General features: G+C 43.0%; 1 long non-coding RNA gene across 5 annotated transcripts in view; it reads right to left on the minus strand.

Annotated features, from left to right (window-relative positions):
• Nucleotides 1-284: 284 nt before the first annotated feature.
• LOC135971475 (uncharacterized) overlaps nt 285-18,797 on the minus strand; it is an 88,019-nt gene continuing 69,506 nt past the window's right edge. For all 5 annotated transcript variants that reach the window (XR_012414364.1, XR_012414363.1, XR_012414353.1 and 2 more), the window contains one exon: nt 285-1,050. This is a non-coding gene — a long non-coding RNA (uncharacterized lncRNA). The remainder of the gene's footprint in view (nt 1,051-18,797) is intronic.

Consider the following 18,797-nt stretch of genomic DNA (forward strand, 5'->3'; position numbering starts at 1 on the left):
CCTTTCTTGTTTCCTTTTCCAAAGACTTCAGTAGAAACTGAGGTTATTTTCCAAGGCGCTAGGGGACTGATGAGGGTTTCTTTTGAATGCTACTGTGTGTTGAAGGCCACGAAGGTGGGTAAAGGGGAAATGCAGCTTTTCATGGTCTCTACCATTCATTTCCTTCCCCATTTACAGGAGAACGTTTCCAGGCTAGACTTTTCACAAGGCAGGTCTTAATGGTATAGTTGTATCGATAGTGATCAAGTTAGTAATAATGGTAATAGAAATAATAATAATAATAGTCAGAGCCATTAACATTTATTGTACACCTAATTCGAGCCAGGTGTTGCAGGAGGCAAGTTATGCACATTTATTACACAACAGTTGTATGGAGGTGGGTGTGAAATCTCCATTTTATGATTACCAAGTGTATAATTTATTTTTAACTCTCAGAGGAAGGAGGAGATGAACCCTAAATCAGGAAGTAAAAGAGCCGTAAGAGCTAATGGACCAAGGCTACCAAACTGGCAGAAATGGAAGTGACAACAGGAGTTGATGGGGGAAAAAGGACAGACATTAGAAAAACAATAGATAAATTATGAGCTGGTTGTGGTAGTCTCGGTAGCTTCCAAGATGCTACCTGCCCACAGGTGTCCTTGCCCTCTGCCATTCATGCCCTTTTGCAGTCTCTTCCTAACATGAAATCAGAGCTGGTCTGCACATGCATCCAACAGAATATGGTGGAAGAGGTGGTGTGTGATTTATGAAACTAGATTGTGAAAGGTCTTGTAAATTCCACACTGATGGCTTGGATCACCTGCTCTGGAGGAAGTCAGCGGCCATGCTATAAGTACACTCAAAGAGCTCTGAGGAGATGATGATGGTATGGAGAGGAATTGCAGCCTCGCACCAGCAGCTGTGTTGTGACTGCTCTCTAGACTGTTCACATGGATCCTCCAGCCCCAGCCAAGGCTTCCGATGGCGGTAGTCCTGGCTGACCTCTGTCGGCAACCTCATGGGAGATCCCCAAGCCACAAGGGCCACGCGGAGCTACTCACAAATTCCTACCTATAGAAAACATGTGAGATAATAAAGGATTAATGTTGTTTTAAGTCACTAAGTTTTGGAGCAATTGTTATGCAATCAGTAATTAATATATAACAATTCTAGATGAATCTCAGGAAAACCAAATCTTGTTTCTCTTGAATGGGATTTGGCCTTTCTCTCTGAACTAAGTGTGAATCCCTTAAAAAGAAAGCATTTCTTACTATTTATAATTCCACACACCTTTGAAGACGGGTTATCCTCCTAAATGTTGGGTCTGATGGTATCACTGGAATACTGAAATGGATGTTTAATTGAGTGCAAGAGCCTGGGACTAGCTGTCAGGGAGAACCAAAACGCTCCATAAATGAGGAAGAACATTTGGAACTTCCCTGGTGATTCAGGAGAAAGGGAGAGGACCAAGAATGAATGCAGAGGAGAGAAGGAAGGTGCAGAGTTGGAGGAAGGCTGCTTCTTTTCCAGGTTTTTGATGAGGCTGCCTAACTCAGCAGAACTCATGCTCAATGAAGTGTTCGTGTGTCCCCAAGAAGAAACCCTTTCTGTGCTGTTGGATAATTGCCCATGGGCAGCGATGGGGACCTAGGAGCTGGAGGCAAAGCGATGGGGACCTAGGAGCTGGAGGCAGAGAACCTCCCCATGTTTTTGAGGAGGCTGCCTAACCAGCAGAACTCATGCTCAGTGAAGTGGGTCCCTAAGAAGAAACCCTTTCTGGGCTGTTGGATGATTGCCCAAGGGCAGCGATGGGGACCTAGGAGAAGGAGGCAGAGCTGGAGGTTAGGGGAGGAATTTGTGCTTTCATAGGTCATGGAACTAGGTGTGAAGGGATACAGGGTGTCTGAGGAGCAGAAAAGGCCAACTCTGAGCTTCCTACTATGTGCCCGGAACTGATCTGCAGACAGCCACCCAGATATGAAGTCCCGTTCTCACGGAGCCTCCCTGCTGGGGGGACTAAGTTGGGTATATAACCCCATCAACTACTCTCCCGCCCACTTTGCTCTTTTGCATTGTATATGACAAACTTTTTTTTTTTTTTTTTTTCAAGAAGGCATAGGTCCTTATTGTGTCAGCTGAGCAGAACTGTAGTGAGCTGGACTTTGGCCTTTAGAGCAGGAATTTGCAACCTCTGATGCTGACGGGGCGTGACCAGGCATCTGAAACCAGGGCATGCTCTGCGTTTGCCTCTCCTGCTTTGTCTTTCTCCAACCTAGTGCTGGGCTGCACAGAAAGCCTGCAGTCACTGAGGTTCTCCCATGCGCTTAATGTGTAATATCAGCCCACTGAGGTGAATAAAACTCACAAAAGTTTACGGTGTGTAAATCACGGTTATGTTCCACCCTGGGCCTCAGCGCAGAAAGGCCTGATTCCTTCTTAAGAGTTGTAAGTGGAAACAGCTTTTCTTCAGTGTCAGAAGAGTTTTAGGATTGTAGCAAACATGTGAGAGGCAAGGCAGGCACAGCACCCTCTCTCTCTTGGGAATGGGCGTGAAAGCTTGGATGGGGGCTTCACAGCGGCTTTCTCCAGGGATCCAGGGCCACGGGACAGCCGCAGTGGTCAGCATGGCTGGATGACTGGGCAGTTCTAAAATCATGGATAACAGAGGCCAAACCCAGGTCTTCCCAGGGAAGCAGAGTTTTCTTACCTTCCACTGCCTCCTGCCACACCCTTCCCCACCTATCTCAGTAACATTGTTCCTAAACTGACCTATTTTTTTTTTTCCACACCATGTTTTCATATAATCAGGTCCCACTGCCAGGATATCAGACCTTCCTGCTTCCACCTTCTCTGTTCTGCAAATTCTTACCTATAGTTCTGACAGTAGCTGCAGCGGCCTCCCTCCACACCCCACTGCAGAGTTCCCACGGGCCCTGGCTCCTCCTGTAGTTTTACCCTCATCTATGGTACTTACTGGTGACACATTTCTCTCCCCTACAGAGGGTAAGCTCTAGAGATCAGAGATTATGTTTTACTCTGAACGATGACAGCTACGATTTAGGGGCAAGGTCAGGAGTCCCAGATACGTCATTGCGAGCCCTCAACATGGGAACTGCTCCCTTCCCTCCCATGTTACCATAAGGCAACAGAGGTTCAAAAGAGCTCAGTGCTTTGTGCAAGGTTTCATTTGGGAGGAAGCAGGGTCAGGAGTAGGGCCTGGACCTTCTGTCTCTGGAATTGAGGCGTTTCACCTTCACTCTGTATTGTTTGCTGTGAATGGGCATCAACCAGGAGTTTGAAATGATTTTAGTGCCCCAAGGTTGCCGTCTCCTTACCCTGGCAACCCTCGACCAAAGAGCACTTTGAAACCTGAAGGAGTCGAGGAGCCTTTTAAAAGCTCTCAGACAGAGACCAGGTATTAAGTCCCCTTGGGAGGATTTTAAAAAGTTCCCAACCAAAAAGCAAATCTTACAGATCATTGAGAAAAAAGGAACATTTGCTCAGCATTTTCTTAAAAAAAAACATTTTTTTTTCAATGATTAAGTCCACACTACGATCTAAGTTTCAAATACTCCAACAAAAATCCTCTTTATTTACATCCATTTATGTTCAATTCGAAAGGTACATCCCTTACAAATATTTAGAACAGAAAGATTCCCAAAAGAAGTGTCAACACATATTACTATCACCACCATTACTGTAAATAGAATCACCACACTCTAATGCTTGTACTAGTTTAAAGCTAGGATATAAAAGAAAATAGAATTTAAATGATAAAGAATTCTGATCAAATGTTAGCCTTTGGGCTTATTTTTCATATCTGAGAGCTTGTTGCCAACACCAGCTTTTGAGTGTGATCACCTAACAAAGAATGAGTTTCACTGGAGTATAACTTTTCTCTAGGTTCCTTCTCAAAAAATGCACCTGGCTTACTAGCAAGAGTTCCACATAAATGTGGGCTTTCCCCAGTTTGCTATTACTTTGTTTCTTCATTTGTCAGCTTCTGTATTGTCTGCCTTTCTGCACCAGAGTTTCAGTTCCATAAGAGTGAAAACCTAGCTTGGTTTATAACAGAATTTATGGCATTTAAGAGGGTATCTGGCCAATGGCAGGAACTCAATACATTTATCTATCTTTATTTTGCAGAAGTAAAGTGTCTTGCCCAGGGTCCCAACCACGTTTAATGACAAAGTAATAATTTGCTAATATAATCAACAAATACTTATTTAACATACGCAGCAGACCCCGGGCTAGGCTCTTGGCATACAGTAAGAAGCAGGAATAAGAAGATGAATAGGGTTTCTGCTTTTAGGGAGCAGGCTGTCTACTTATGGCTAGAGAATTGAACTAGCATAGTTCCTTGTTTCTGTGTTAAACAATGCAGGGACCCAGCAAAAACTAACTTTGCTGCATGCTACACAAAATAAGTTTGATTCAAGACCCCCGCCTTCCTCTGCCCACCAATCCAAGACGATATGTCATCAACTCTGCCCAATTTCAATCAGTTCTTTACCTTGCAAAATCTGTCTTAAAATCATCTGTCTCAGGACCTAAAACCCTACAAATATATATATATATATGTATTTTGAGATGAAGTTTCACTCTTGTCACCCAGGCTGGAGTGCAAGGGTGCGATCTCAGCTCACTGCAAACTTCGCCTCCCGGGTTCAAGTGATTCTCCTGCCTCAGCCTCCTGAGTAGCTGGGATTACAGGCACCTGCCACCATGCCCAGATAATTTTTGTATTTTTAGTAGAGACAGGGTTTCACCATGTCAGCCAGGCTGGTCTTGAACTCCTGACCTCTGGTGGTCCACCCACCTTGGTCTCCCAAAGGCAGGTAGCATGCGCTACTGCGCCTGGCCACAAATATATATATATATTTTTAAATTTCCGTTTTCAGTACACTACTGAGACTCTGTTAAGGTTGTCCTGTCCCTTATTGCAGAACTTCTTGTACACTTAGCTTTGTTGATGAACAGGTTTTTCTGGTAGTCTTTTGGGGCTCCCACAGCTGACAGGGCGATAAACAATATTTAAATACGCAAATAAATGAGCAAGATCATGTCAGAAATGACTCAGTTCTATGCAGAAGAAGGAGGAGATGACAGAGAGTGACGAGGAATGGGGTGGGGGGCACGGTATAGGAAGTATAGCTCTAGTGGCCAGAGAAGGTGTCTTGTAAGCTGAGACTTGAGGGCTGGGAAGGTGGGATTCTGGGATAAACTGAAAATTCCCAATAGAGATGCTAGCTTCTTCAGAAGCCTTGAGATGGTCTAGAAGGGCATAATAATAAAGCCTGTGTGCCTGGAATGCAGCAGACCAGAGGGCAATGTCATGAAGTCAAACAAAGGCCAGAACGTACAAGGCCTCACAGGCCACGAGAAGGAGTTTGGATTTTATTCTAGGAGCACTGGGAAGCCACGGACATTTGAAGCAGGGAGTAGCTATCAATGAATAATTTAAAAATAGCTGAAAATACGACTTATTCAAATACATAGTAAGAACATGCTAAAGATTTATGTAACTCATTAACAAGGAAAGCAGCAGGATGATAGAGCTGGTTCAAAGAACATTTGAGGAACTGAGATATATATGGTCCACTGGGAAAGGCATGCTAAAATAAATTTGCTAAGCTAGAAACATAACTATTTCATGTCCTACAGGGCAATAACATCCCAACTTTTGCAGTTATCTTTTCTATTTCAGATAAAAATTGTTTGTATTTGCATTGTGTAGACACTTACATGTTGCCCAGCATCTGAGCTCAACTTCTTCTGTCCAATTCTTCTTCTTTCTCTTCCTTTACACACATGGTGACCCCAAGAGTACCCTCTAAAGAGACTCATGTAGGTGCATCTCCATTTCAGTCAGGATCACGGAGAACCCAAGCAGCATCATGCATATCCACAACTCAGAAGTTTACAAGTTAATTTGCAACTTCACAGAGCTTGAGCCTTAATAATAGCAAATAGCAAATCAAACAAAGGTACATCCCCTGGATAATTAATGTTTTGTTATCATTAAGTTAAATAATTGAATGAACTCATTAGACAGCCGACTTTTTGCATCGTTTTCATGTTTTGGATACTTTTTTTTTTTTTTTTTTTTTTTTTTGAGACGGAGTCTTGCTCTGTCGACCAGGCTGGAGTGCAGTGGCGGGATCTCAGCTCACTGCAAGCTCCATCTCCTGGGTTCAAGCGATTCTCCTGCTTCAGCCTCCCCCAGCAGCTGGATTACAGGTGGGTGCACCACGCCCAGCTTTTTTTTTTTTTGTATTTTTAGTAGAGATGCAGTTTCACCATTTTGGCCAGGCTGGTCTCGAACTCCTGACCTCAAATGATCTGCTTACTTCTGCCCCCAAAGTGCTGGGATTACAGGCGTGAGCCACATTTTTCTAAATTGGAAAATGGAAGCTCTGAGAAATGCTGGAGTCACAGTTCTGGGAAGTGGCAACTCCAGAGTTCTGTCTCCTACATAGCCTTATTCCTCTGATGGTAACAGCCCTCAAGGTTCTTTCCTTGCCAGAACTGCCCCTTGTGCCATTGGGGTGGCAAGGAAAGATACCAGCTAATTCTCCCAGACCCCCAGGTGACTTCTTGACAGAACATGCAATACATATGCATGCAATTCAAATTTAATCAATCCATTCTGTAGGATTACCTCTTCAGGTATGCAAAGATACATGCACAAAGTTGTTAGTTGCAGCATTGTTAATAATAGCAAAAAGTTGTATGCATTCTAAACATCTATTTAGAGGACAGTGGTTATAAAAATGGTAGTTTCTCTATTCTACAGAAACTGAAGAAGTTGTTAAAAACAGAATGTAAAGCATTTGTTATGTGTGCTGATGAGGAAAGGTGCTCACATTAAATGAATCAAGAAGGTTCCAGACGGATTATGATTGTCATCCCAATTTACAAAACCTCAAATCTAATCATGGTGTGTTTGTATGACAGAAGCGTCTAGAAGGACACACAGCAAAACATGATGATTATTTCTGAGTAATGGAAGAAGACAGGAATGTTCACTTTTAATTTATGTAACTGTATTTTTTCAAAATTTCACAATGAGCACAAACAATGTCTTTAAAAAATTGAGGTAAAATCCACATAACATAAAAGTCATGACTAACAATTTTAAAACATACAATTCAGTGGTTTTCAGTGCATTCACAAAGTTGTGCAACTATCATCACTATTTAATTATAGTACATATTTTTCAACCTAAAATGAAACCCCAAACCAATGAGCAGTCACTTCTTATTTCCTTCTTCCCCTGGCCACCACTAATCTCCTTTCTGTCTCTATGGTCTTGTCTATTTTGGACATTTCATATAAATGAAAACATATAAAATGTGGCCTTGGCTGGATGTGGTGGCTGGCGCCTGTAATCCCGACACTTTGGGAGGCCAAGGTGGGAGAATTGCTTGAGCTCAGGAGTTAGAGACCAGCCTCGGCAACACATAGACACCTTGTCTTTACTAAAAACCAAAAAAATTAGCTGGGCATAGTGGCATGTGTTACTCAGGAGGCTGAGGTGGGAGTATCACTTGAGCCTGGGAGAATGGGACTGTGGTGAGCTATGATTATACCACTGCACTCCAGCCCGGGTGACAGAGCAAGAGCCTGCCTGAAAAGCCAAACGTGGCCTTTAGTGTCTGGCTTCTCTCACTTAGCATCATGTTTTTGAGGGTCTTCTGTGTTGTAGCATGTGTCAGTACTTCGTTCCTTTTTTATGACTGAATAATATTCCTTTGTGTGGATAGACCACATTTTGCCTCTCTGTTCATCAGTTGATGGACATTTGAGTTGTTTCCACATTTTGGCTATTATAAATAAGGCTTCTGTGAACATTTGTATAGAATGTTAAAGACTTGTTTTGTTTGAACACCTGATTTCAGTGATCACGGGTATATGGCTGTTTATGAGGAACCACCCTAGCTTTACCACAGCAGCTATGGCAAGTGAAAGTCCCACCAGTAATGAACAAGGGTCTTCTTGATTTCTCCATGTTCTGACCAACTTTTGTTTTTTTTTTATTTGACAAAATCGGAGCGTGGAGGGTGTGAAGTGATCTCTGGAGGGTATGATGTGATATCTTATTGTCGTTTTGATTTTTGTTTCTTTAATGACCATTGATGTTGTACGTTTTTTCACATGCTTGTTGGCCATTTGTATATCTTCTTTGGAGAAATTTCTATTCACTGCTTTGCCCATTTTTAAATCATCTTGTCTTTTTGTTGTTGAGTTGTGAGAGTTCTTCATATATTCTGTGTACCAAACCCCTATCATATGTATTATTTGACAATATTTTCTCCCATTCTGTGGGCCATGCTGTCACTTTGTTGATAGTGTTCTTAATGCATGAAAATTCTTAATTTCAATGAAGTCCAATTTGCCTATTTTTTTAAATTGTTTGTGCTTTTGGCATTATATCTAATAATTCATTGCCAAATTCAAGGCCAAGAAGATTTACCCTATATTTTCTTCTAGGAGTTTTACAGTTTTAACTCTTCCATTTAGATCTTTGATTTATTGTGAGTTGATTTTTTCTTTTTCTTTTTTGAGATGCAGTGTCACTCTGTCACCCAAGCTGGAGTACAGTGGCGTGATCTCGGCTCACTGAACCTCTGCCTCCCGGGTTCAAGTGATTCTCCTTCCTCAGCCTGAGTAGCTAGGCTTACAGGAGTGTGCTACCACACCCTGCTAATTTTTGTATTTTTAGTAGAGACAGGGTTTCGCCATATTGGCCAGACTGGTCTCAAACTCCTGACCTCGTGATCCACCTGCCTCGGCCTCCAAAGTGCTGGGATTACAGGCGTAAGCCACCGCGCCTGGCCATTTTTGTATATGCTATGAGTGGGTATGCAGTTGTCCCAGCACCATCTTTTGAGAAGATAATTCTTTCTCCTTGAATGGGCTTGAGCCCCTTGTCAAAAGCCAATTGACCATAAAACTGAGGTTTCATTTTAGGATTTTCAGTTCTATTCTGTTGACCTGTGTGTGTGTCCTTATGCCAGTACCACATTAATGTTGCCTTATAGTAAGTTCTGATATAAGGAAGTGCGAGTTTTCCTACATTCATCTTGTTCAAGATTGTTTTAGATAACCAAGCTCCCTTGCAATTCCATATGAATTTGAGAATTGACTTTTCCATTTTATGGCATAAAAGCCTGTGGAATTTTAAAAGGGGTTGCATTACTTTGGGGAGTATTGCCATCTTAAAAATATTTTCTTCCAATACAAGAACATGGGATGTCTTTGTATTTATTTAGGTATTTAATTTCTTTGAGCAGTGTTCTGTAGTTTTAGGTATAGAATTCTTACACCTCCTTGGTTACATTTATTTCTAAATATTTTATTCTTTTAGATGCTATTGTAAATAAAATTGCTTTCTTAATTTCATTTTCAAATTGTCATCACTAGTGTACAGAAATACAACCGGTTATTGTGTGTTGATCTTTTATCCTGCAACTTTGCTAAATTCTTTGCTTATGAGATATGAGAATTTCTTTTTATGTGTATTCTTTGGTATTTTCTACATATAAGATTGTAGCTTTAGTAAATAGAGATAATTTTACTTCTTTTTGTCCAACCTGGATACCTTTTATTTCTTTTTATTGCTAATTGCCATGGCTCAAATTTCCAGTACTAGGTCGAAGAGAAGTGGCAAGTGTGGACATCTATGTCTTGTTTCTGATCTTATGGGGGAAACTTTCAGTCTTTCACCATAAAGTATGTTTTCTGTGGGTTTTTCATAGATACCCTTTATCAGGTGGAGGAAATTCTCTTCTATTCCTAGTTTATTGACTGTTTTCATGATGAAAGGGTGTCAGATGTTGTTAAATGGTCTTTAATCAACCGAGATGATCCTGAGTAGTTTTTTCCTTCATTCTATTAATATGGTGTATTTTAGTGATTGATCATCCTATATTGAACTACTACTGAGATAAGTCCCTACCTTGTCATAGTGTATGATCTTTAGTATGCTTCTGGAATTCAGTTTGCTAGAATTTTGTTGAGGATTTTTGAATCTCTCTCTCTCTAGTAACTTCCTTGCTTTCATTGCTGATTTTCATAATTTGAGTGCTCTTTTTTTTCTGTCTTGCTAAAGGTTTGTGAATTTTGTTTTGTGGTCTTTTCAGAGTACCAACTTTTGGGTTCATTATCTCTATTTTTATATTCTCTTTTATTTCTCTCTGCTGTAATCATTACTTTTCTTTTCTGTGTGATTTGAGTTTATTTTATTTTCTTTTTCTAGTTCTTTAACATGGAAAGTTAGGCTACTAAGTTGAAATCTTTTGGCCAGGTGTGGTGGCTCACGCCTGTAATCTCAGCACTTTGGGAGGCCAAGGCAAGAGAATCACCAGGTCAGGAGTTCAAGACCAGCCTGGCCAACATGGTAAAACCCCAACTCTACTAAAAATACAAAAAATTAGCTGGGTGTGGTGACAAGCACCTGTAATCCCAGTTATTCAGGAGGCTGAGGCAGGAGAATTGCTTGAACCTGGGAGGCAGTGGTTGCAGTGAGCCAAGATCGTACCACTGCACTCCAGCCTGGCAACATTGCCAGACTCCGTCTCAAAAAAAAAAAAAAAAAAAAAGAAACCTTTCCTCTTTTCAAGTGTAGGCATTTATAGCTATAAATTTCTTTCTGTGCATTGTTTTCACTGCATCCCATAATATTTGAAGTGTTTTGTTTTCATTTTTATTCTTCTTAAAGGAGTTCCTATTTTCCCTTATGATTTACTCTTGGTCTGTTGGTTGTATAAGAGTGTGTTGTTTAATTGCTGCATATTTGTGAATTTACCATCCAGATTTATTTCTAATCTCATTTCATAGTGATCAGATAATATACTTCATATGACTGCAAAATGTTAAATTTATTGAGATTTCTTTTGTGGCCTAACATAATTTATTCTGAAGAATATTCCCTGTGTATTTTAGAAGAATGTGTGCTTCGCAGTTGTTGGAGGAAGTGTTTATATATGTCTGTTAGGTCTAGTTGGTTGACAGTGTTTTCAAGTCTTTTGCACATTGCTTGTAGGTCCCAACCAGGATATTGACATCAATTCAGTCAAGATGTAGGTCAGTTCCATCAATACAAGGATCCCTTGTGTTGCCCTTGTATAGCCATACCTGTCTCCTCCAAAATCCTTCAGCCCAACCCTAGGTAACCACCAATCTGTTCTCTATTTCTGTAATGTTGTCATTCCAAGAGTGTTATAAAAATGGAATCATATAGTATGTGACCATTTGGGATTGGCTGTCTTCACTTAGCATGATTTCCTGGAGATTCATCTAAGCTGTGTATATCAACAATTTGTTCCTTTTTATTGATGAGGAGAATTTCAGCATATATAACTTTCATAGTTAAAACATGCAGGAAAACCTTATTTTCTTAAAACCACATAAGTTCACCTTTACAATGTTTTAGAAGCTTGACCACTAGCTAAGGGTTATGGTAACATATAGATAAGGGATAGTGCCTGTCCTTAGGTTGCATAATTATGGACTAGAGGTACAGACAGATACAGGAAAAAATAGCTACAAGGCTACAAGGTGATAAGTTCCTTAGTTCTTAGATAAACAATGTTCTTTGGAAGCCCAGAGGAAGAAGACATAGTTTTACTGGGGTGAGGGAGGTAGACAAAGGCCAAGGGGTAGTAGTATTTTCCAAGTGAACAATGATTTCCAAAATAAAAAAGACCATGTTTGCCAAGGCAGTTTGAAGTGATGACTGAAGGGCCAGTGCTGGAGTACTCTTAGGACATTTAAAAACCTTTGTTCCACTTTATATTAATGTGTAATCTTAGGCAACTTACTAAACAATGTTAAGCCTCAATTCCTTCTGCATGTATAAAATGAGGATGATGGTTTGACATGCATCCCAGGATTAAATGAGATGGGAGGATTAAATATATACGATAGGCCTAGCACATAGGATGCACTTCATAAAGGTGATCTGCAATTATTATCATTATTACTTTTAGTTTATTGTTGCCCCACCATCTACTATTCTGGCCTCTTGACTTCTTTATTAGTGATTTTGGGCTGCTATAACAAAATACTGTAGACTGGGTGGCTTAAACAACAAAAGCTTATTTCTCACAGTCTTACAGACTGGAAGTCCAAGATTAAGGCACCAGCAGATCTGGTGTCTCATGACAGCCCTCTTCCTGGTTTGCAGATGGTCAACTTCTCTTTGTATTCTCACTTGGTGGAGAGCAGAGAAGGAGAGCAAGTTTCTCACATCTCTCTCTCTCTTTTTTTTTTATGATGGAGTTTTGCTCTTGTTGCCCAGGCTGGAGTGCAATGGGGCAATCTGGCTCACTGCAACCTCCGCCTCCTGGGTTCAAGTGATTCTCTTGTCTCGGACTCCTAAGTAGCTGGGATTACAGGCGTATGCCACCACACCTGGCTAATTTTTGTATTTTTTGTAGAGATGGGGTTTCACCATGTTGGCCAGGCTGGTCTTGAACTCCTGACCTCAGGTGATCTGCCACCTCAGCCTCCCAAAGTGCTGAGATTACAGGTGTGAGCCACCACACCCAGCCCCTCACATCTCTTCTTATAAGAGCACTGTCTTCGTTCATTTTGTCTTGCTATGACAGATACCACAGACTGGATAATTTATGTGGAACTGAGATTTATTTCTAACAGTTCTGGAGGCTGGAAAGTCCAAGAGTAAGGGGCTGCCTCTGATGGGTGATTTCTTGCGGTGTCATCCCATGGCAGAAGGCAGAAGGGCCAGAGAGTACTCACACATGAGAGAGCAGAAGGGGTCACATTCATCCTTTCATTAGGAACTCACTCCTGAGATAACAGCATTAATACATGTACAAGGACAGAGCCCTCATGATCCAGTCACCTCTAAAAGGTTCCACCTCTTAAAGTTTCCAACACATAAACTCTGGGGGAAGTTTTAAACCATAGCAGGCATGAATCCCATTTATGAGGATTTTGTCCTTGTTAGGGTCTCCTTTCCTAATACTATCACATTGGGGCTGGGATTTCAACATGTGAATTTGCAGGAGGGATGCAAACATGCTGTCCAAAACAACTTCCTTGTATCAGGAGGCTTGAAGAATGATCAAGACTTCTTGCCTGAAATTTCCCCAAGGTTCAGTGTTTAAGGTCACATTTTTCTGCCGTAACCATCCCACAGTGGAGTTTTTGCTTGGTCTTACAATTCTCGTTTCTCTTGGTGAGTTGCACAAGTGGATTTGGGCATCAGAGGATGACCCTGAAGAAATGCCTGTGATGGAGTGGCTTCTAATTAGGGATGACATCTGTGGTTGAGATGAGAGGACTTGTCGTACAACTTTGTGTTGAGTGTTGTCAGGAAGCCTTTCCAGCATCTACACACACTGGGTGTTTACTGGACCTCTCTGGATCTGCGCTACCTAACTGCTGCACGACTACATCCATAACTCCCCACAACTTGTAATCATGGCTGCCCTCAAAAAAGGTCAAGGGCAGCCGGGCTCGGTGGCTCACGCCTGTAATCCTAGCACTTTGGGAGGCTGAGGCGGGTGGATTGCCTGAGGTCAGGAGTTTGAGACCAGCCTAGGAAACATGGTGAAACCCCGTTTCTACTAAAATACAAAAAATTAGCCAGGTGTGGTGGCACGCGCGTGTAGTCCCAGCTCCTTGGGAGGCTGGGGCAGGAGAATTGCTAGAACCCAGGAGGCAGAGGCTGCAGTGAGCCGAGATTGTGCCATTGCACTCCAGCCTGGGTGACAGAGTGAGACTCCGTCTCAAAAAAAAAAAAAAAAAAAAAAAAAGAAGTCAAGGGCAAAGCCAAGGCAGCACCAACTCTCTGGTGCCATGAAAACAGGAACCTGGATTTCTAGTGTCCATGGTCTTCCTGGCTCATAGTCATTTCTGTCTGAGTGCATTGGCTAAGAACAGGGCTGGGGAAACTACTGTCATAGGCCTAATTGGACCCACCACCAGCTTTTGTATGGTCCATGAGCCAAGAACGGGGTTTATATTTTTCAACTGTTGGAAAAAAAATCAAAATAAGAATAATTTTTCATAATACCAAAAATTGATATGAAATTATAATTTTAGTTTCCATATAAAGTTTTACTGCTGGGCTCACTCATTTTCACAATACTGATAGCCACTTCTGTGCTACAACAGCAGAGTTGGAGCAGTTGAGACAGAGACTGGCATGCAAAGCCTAAAACATTTACTATTGGACTCTTTGCAGAAAGAGTCTGCTAAGCTCTGGTTTACAGCATGAGCCCTGGAGCCAGACTAACCTAGGTTTGAGTGCTGTCTAGCTGCACCCTGGGCGAGTGACTTACCTCACTGAGCCTCACCATCCTCGTCTGTACAGGAGGAATGAGAGAATGGCATGAGTCTCCTAGGGCTGTCATGAGGATTAAGGAAGATAGCACAGTGCTGGAACATAATCAGGACCTGGTAAGTCGTCATTGCTAGTGTAATGACAATGACCATTTTTTTTTTTTTTTTGAGACGGAGTCTCGCTGTGTCGCCCAGGTTGGAATGCAGTGGTGCAGTCTCAGCTCACCACAACCTCCACTTCCTGGGTTCAAGCAATTCTCCTGCCTCAGCCTCCCAAGCAGCTGGGACTACAGGCACATGCCACCATGCCTGGCCAATTTTTGTATTTTTAGTAGAGATGGGGTTTCACCATATTGGCCAGCCTGGTCTCAAACTCCTGACCTTGTGGTCTGCCCAGCTTGGCCTCCCAAAGTGCTGGGATTACAGGCATGAGCCACTGCGTCCAGCCAACAATTATTATTTTAACTGTGTGATAGGTACCACGGACACACACAAGAATGAAGTGCCATCTGTATCCTTGAGTTGCCCACAGTCTTGGTAGGGAGGCAACAAAAATGTAAGACAGTTATAACACAGTGGGTTAAATATCAAGAGAGGAGGAAACCTGGCCAGGCATGGTGGTTCACGCCTGTAATCCTAGCACTTTGGGAGGCCAAGGCAGGTGCATCACTTGAGGTCAGGAGTTCGAGACCAGCCTGGCCAGCATGGTGAAATCCCATCTCTACTAAAAATACAAAAATCAGCTGGGTGTGGTGGTAGGCGCCTGCAATCTCAGCTACTCAGGAGGCTGAGGCAGGAGAATCGCTTGAGCCCAGGAGGCAGAGGTTGCAGTGAGCCGAGATCGCCCCATTGCACTCCAGCCTGGGCAACAGGAGCAAAACTCCATCTCAAAAATTAAAAAAAAAAAAAAAAAAAGAGAGAGAGAAGAAGAAACCTAACTGCAGGAAGAGATGGATGGATGCATTAAAGGTGACAAAGGGGCGGGAGGGAAGCCTGCAGTGATGGGTTGGGGTAAATATTGAATATTCTTGAAGAACAATTTCTGTATTCTAGGCACTGGCTAAATGCTTTCCATGAATCTTCCTTATTTAGTCCTTATAATAATTCAGTGATTCTCAACCAGGGGGAGGAGGAAGGAGGTTTGACCCCCAGGGAATATTTGGCAATGTCTGGAAACCTTTTTGGTTGTCACGCTGGAGGTGGGGCTGCTACTGGCATCCGGTGCGTGGAGGCCAGTGACACTGCTAGCATCCCGCAACGCACAGGACAGCCCCACAACAAACAGCTGTCCTGCCCAAAATGTCCACAGTTCTGCGGTTGAGAAGCTTGGTGATAACTCTGAAGAACTGTTCCTGTCTGCAGTTTACTGAGATGTAGAGTCTAACTTGCTTCTCCCAAGGCCCCAGAGCTTCGCAGCCATGCCACAAACACGATTCTCACAGCTTCCTTTGGCCAGCCAAGGAGGAGATCTGAATGGCTTCAGTGGGGAAGTAACAGGGACAGATTTCTGCTTTACAAAAGATTATTCTGGCATCTCAAGTGGAGGAAGGACTAGAGGCCTGAGCTGGAGGCTGGGACCTGGAAGCAAGTTAGAGTAAGGTGCGGTGGGGTGAGCCCAGGGGCGGGGTCTCTTGGTAGACGTCCCGCCCTCTCCAGCCCTGCAGAATCAGCATTTCATCTCAGGATGAAACAGCACTTGTATTTCAGTGAGTGGCCCACACTGATTTTTTAAAAAACTTTTATTTGAGGCTCAGGGGTACGTGTGCAGGTTTGTTATATAGGTAAGTTGCATGTCGTGAGAGTTTGATGTACAGATTATTTCATCATGCAGGTAATTAGCATAGTACCAGATAAGTGCCGTCAGTTAAAATTGGCAGATACTGTAGTGTCTACTGGGTAGGTTGAGAGAGATCTATACATTTTGTTCTTTTTTTTTTTTTGAGACAGAGTCTTGCTCTGTCACCAGGCTGGAGTGCAATGGCACGATCTTGGCTCACTGCAATCTCCACCTTTCAGGTTCAAGCGATTCCCCTGCCTTAGCCTCCCTAGTAGCTGGGACTACAGGTGTGGGTCACTACACCCAGCTAATTTTTAATATGTTAGTAGAGATGGGGTTTCACCTGTTGGCCAGGATGGTCTCGATCTCTTGACCTCGTGATCTGCCCGCCTCGGCCTCCCAAAGTGCTGGGATTACAGGGGTGAGACACCGTGCCTGGCTGAGACCTATACATTTAAAAAATTATTTATTTATTTAATTTTTATTTTAAGTTCAGGGATACACGTGCAGATTTGTTATATAGGTAAGCTTGTGTCATGGGGGTTTGTTGTATAGATTATTTAGTCACCAGGTGTTAAGCCTAGTACCCATCGGTTATTTTTCTGGATCCTCTCCCCTCTCCTACCCTCCACATTCTGATCTGCCCCAGTGTCTGTTAGGCCCCTGCATGTGTCCATGTGTTCTCATAATTTAGCTCCTACTTATAAGTGAGAACATGTGGCATTTGGTTTTCTGTTCCTGCCTTAGTTTGCTAAGGATAACAACCTCCAGCTTCATACATGTTCCTGCAAAGGACATGATTTTGTTCTTTTTTACGGCTGCATAGTATTCCATCGTGTATATGGTGTATTTTCTTTATCCAGTCTACCACTGATGGGCATTTAGATTGGTTCCGTATCTTTGCTCTTGTGACTAGTGCTGCAGTGAACATACACATGCATGTGTCTTTATAACAGAATGATTTATATTCCTTTGGATATATACCCAGTAATAGGATTCCTGGATCAAATGGTATTTCTGTTTTTATGTCTTTGAGGAATTGCCACACTGTCTTCCACAACAGCTGAACTAGTTTACACTCCCACCAACAGTGTATAAGTTCCTTTTTCTTCACAACCTCGCCAGCAGAGAGGTCTATATACTTAAGCTGAGCTGAGGGGGCTGAGACTGAGAGCAATTTACATAGTTTTTCCAGGAGCTGGAGACATAGACATGAAATAACAGACAAGAACTAAGTAAAACATATAGTGTGTAAGGTAATGACAAATGCCTTGGAGAAAAATAAAGCAAGGAAGACGGATAGAAGTGAGGGGGTTTTCATTTCAAATAGGGAGGTAGAAAAGGTCTGTGATATATTCATGTGCAGAAAAAGAGCTTCTTCATGAGAGCTGCTTTAGAGCTGCATTAGAACCCCGCTCTGTAGTCAAGGAGAAACTCTTTATGAACTATCAGCCATTCAGCTGACAAACCATTTAAGGAACTGGCCATTCTGTGAACGGGCTTGCAGTGGAGAGTGAGGGAGGAGAAGCAGGTCAACGCCAGAGGGAGGTTAGTTCAACCTTGCACCTGCTGAGTGGGTGGCGTCCCCAGCAATGGGACGAGACCAGGGGAGCTTTCCCAGGCATCTTTGATGGATGAAGGGAGATAGAAGTTCATGCCCATTGTCCTGACCCAATTATCAAAGCGTCCCTCTCTCACTCTCCACAGTGTCTGAGTTGGGATGTCAGATTGGTGGTGACTCTCAAGATGCCACCTGGAGCATTAGGGCCTGTGAGCAGGGGCTTACAAAGGGGAAATAACTCTCTGGAAGGAAATGGACAGGCCTGCAGAATAAACTCTCTTTTCCAAATGAAGACCAGCCCTTGGCCACTGTCCCGGTACCCAGGGACAGCAAAGGAAGACAGCCTGTGAACAGCCCAGTGTCTGGCCAGGAAAACACGTATTTCCACGCCATTTTAAACGGGCGGTTGCTGAATTCATCACTCTGTGTTTCAACAATAGGTACTTAGTTAATTAAGTGGTTATAGCCAATCCCTGATGGAATTATATTTGTCTTTGCAATGCAGAAAACATGCGATAATGTGTTGAAGTGGGGCGGCGGCCCCTCCTCGCAGAAACCCTCCCCAGTCCCCCACCCCAGGCAGGTTTCCCTTCCCTCCCCTTCCCGCAGGCCCCGGGCTGGTTTGGGGCTCTAGTCTGAGCGCCTCCTCCGGGACGCTCCACATGGCTGGCACCGGCGCGCCCCCGCGCGGCCGCCTGCTAGAAGCTCACTCTCCGCGGAGGCGAAATCTGGTTTTGATTCAATTCGATTAAGTTCAGGGCCTGGGAGGGAGCCTTGGTCCTGGGCCCTGCAGGGACTATAAACAAGAACTTTTAGGCTCGTGGGGTGGGGGACGGGGGCACGTGGAGACAGATAAATACAAACATGGGGTTAAGAGTTAACGATTGGAGCCAGACTGTCTAAGTTACTCCCGTGGCTACTACTAGGGACTTGGATGACTTTGGGCAAGTCATTAAACTTCTAAACAACGGTAGTGTGGACCTCCCCGGGATGCTGCCAGCCTCAGACAGACAGTATTCAAAGTTGTCCCAACAGAGGTTTGGAAGCACAGAACATGCTTAGAAAGTGTTCCTTATTAATATGTATTATTATTATAATCAATCACCAGTGGTCTTTGTATGACATTTAAAAGATTCCAGAACGCACTCTCCCTTCTGTTACTCC

This window comes from Macaca fascicularis, chromosome 6 (genome assembly GCF_037993035.2).
Source record: "Macaca fascicularis isolate 582-1 chromosome 6, T2T-MFA8v1.1".
Lineage (NCBI taxonomy): Eukaryota > Metazoa > Chordata > Mammalia > Primates > Cercopithecidae > Macaca > Macaca fascicularis.